This window comes from Rhipicephalus microplus, unplaced genomic scaffold (genome assembly GCF_043290135.1).
Source record: "Rhipicephalus microplus isolate Deutch F79 unplaced genomic scaffold, USDA_Rmic scaffold_115, whole genome shotgun sequence".
In the NCBI taxonomy this organism is placed as follows: domain Eukaryota; kingdom Metazoa; phylum Arthropoda; class Arachnida; order Ixodida; family Ixodidae; genus Rhipicephalus; species Rhipicephalus microplus.
In genome coordinates, this window is record NW_027464687.1 from 520,001 (window position 1) to 522,500 (window position 2,500).

Here is a 2,500-nt window from a genome sequence, read left to right on the forward strand (position 1 = left end):
ATTGTTTCTTTTTGTTTGATTATTTCTGGCTTTCTATTTTGCAGGTTTTGTCCTAAAATTCTTTTTAGTTCCTTTCTTTCGTTTGTTACAATGGGACATTGCTGTAAGTAGTGGTCAAAACTTTCTATTATGTTTGAACAATAACATGTCGCTTGTTGCAGTATTCCGAATCGTGTAAAGTAGAATGGAAATCTTCCATGTCCTGTTATTGCCTGTGATGTGTAGTAATTAGTTGGAAAATGTGGCGGAATGAAATTTGTATTTCTTATCCATGTAAATGTGTAGCTATGCTTGCCTTCTTTCTTCCATAATTCATTCCACTCGTCGTTTAACTTTTTCTTTAATTCTTTTGCTATAACTGTTTTCGTTATGGGAACAAATATTTCCTCTCCGTCTTTGCTCGCTTCTTTTGCGCATTCGTCGGCTAATGTGTTCCCTATATTCCCACTGTGTGCTTTTACGTAGGTCAGTTTAATATCTTTACTTTGTGTTTGGCTTAAGGTTTTCCTGATGTTACAAATAATTGGATTTAGGTTATCTGGATTTTTTATTGCCAGAAGTGCAGATTGGCTGTCTGTAAAAAGCTGGTATTTAACGAAAGCTTGTAGAGGCCAGATATGTTCTATTGCTTTCTGGATTGCAATGATCTCAGCCTCGTAATTACTGCTGTGTTCTGGAAGTTTATATTTTTTCACTGTTTGGATTTGGTTATCTTTGTTTAGTATTATAAATGCCGCTCCTGTTTCTTTTTCTTTCTTTGATCCGTCTGTGTATATTTTGAAGTCTGCTTCTTCCTCTGTTGTTCCAAAGGGTATGCTAACTTTATTTGCTGGATGATCTTGCCATTGGTCGTGTTTCTTCATTATTTCGTTTTCGGTGTATACTTTCTGTTGCCATGTGAAGTTCTTTCCTTTCTTAAGTATGCAGTGTAATTCGTTTTCTTTTTCGATTGTCAAATGGAGAGGTGGAATGTTTGCTAATATGTTGAGTGAAAGATTTGATGTTGTTTTGAATGATTTAGTTATTAATAATAAAGGTAATCTTTGGATTGATTTCAGTTTTTTAATAAAAATGGTTTTTCGGCTATACCATGCTGGGGAGGCGTATGTAACCATTCGTTCTATACCCCTTTTATATATTAACTGTAGTGTGTTTCTATTTGTATGTTTGTCGTCTTTTATTGTACGACTTAAATTATACGTGACTTCGTCTACTTTTCTTTTTAAGTATTTTAGATGTGGGAGGAATGTTAGTTTTGTGTCCAAGACCACCCCTAGAATTTTCATTTCGTTAACCATTTTGATTTTATCCTGTCCGATTTTTATTTGGGGTTGATGGCTAATGTACTGCTTTCCGATTATCATATATTCCGATTTTTCCTTATTCAGGGTTATTCCTTTTTGATGTGCCCACTGATTTATTAGTGTTAGTGCCTTCGTAGCTTTTTCCTCCACCTCTTTTCTTGAGCGGAACTTTATGTGTAACACCACGTCGTCCGCAAAGGCTTGGATGTGTACTCCTTCTTGAAGCTGAGTTTCTAATAGGTCGCCTATTGTTATATTCCAACAGAGTGGGCTTAAAGGTGACCCCTGTGGGGAACCTGAAGTTAGTGTTTTCTTAATTTTTACTCCATCTGTTTCATAGATTATTTTCCTGTTCCGTAGAATATTGTCCGCCAGTTTTATTAGGTTGTTGGGACACTTATATTCTTCTAATTTCTGAATAACTACTTCGGGTTTTATAGAATTGAATGCGTTTTTAATATCTAGTGCTATTAGCATGCTGTTTAGCTTATCAATTTTCGCTTGGTTTATTCGTTTGATTATTTCTTCCAATGCCGTGGTTGTTGATGTCCCATGGGTAAATCCAAATTGTTTTTTGTTAAAATGGTGATTTTTAAACAAGAAATAATAGATTCTATCTTTTATGAGCTTTTCTAATATTTTTCCCAAAATCGAGTTAATAGCTATTGGGCGATATTTGTTTTCCTCGGATTTGTCCTCTCCGTTCCCTTTTGGAATCAATATAATTTTAGATTCTTTCCATCTTTGCGGAAAATGTCCGTGCTTTAAGCATGCATTAAAAAGATTGACAAAGAAAGTCTTATGCCTTTCATACATCACTTGTATGAGGTTAGTTTTTAGGTTGTCTGGTCCGGGGGTTACATCTTTCCTCAGATTTTTTACTATCTGCGTTACTTCAATCTCTGTAAATGGGAGGTCATCACTGGGTAAATTTCTTTCTCTCATTTCTGCTCCCGATGTCCAATTTCCTCCCTGTTTGTTATTGTTTATTGTGTCGTTGCTTGATTGTATTTGACTGTGTCCTGGCTCGTCATTTTCCATGCAGTTAGGGTATAAATTTCCTAGAATGTGTTCTATTGTTTCCTGAAGAGTCTTTGTGACTTCTCCATTTTCTTTTGTGATGCTTCTAAACATAACCTTGGTTTTCATCTTATTTCGTGCAATTTTATACGGTAGGATGAATGGATTTTTCGTAG

The 2,500-nt window shown here is 35.2% G+C and overlaps 1 pseudogene; it reads right to left on the reverse strand.

The window, feature by feature from the left end:
* LOC142790539 (large subunit ribosomal RNA) overlaps positions 1-2,500 on the reverse strand; it is an 8,211-nt pseudogene that overhangs the window by 2,166 nt on the left and 3,545 nt on the right.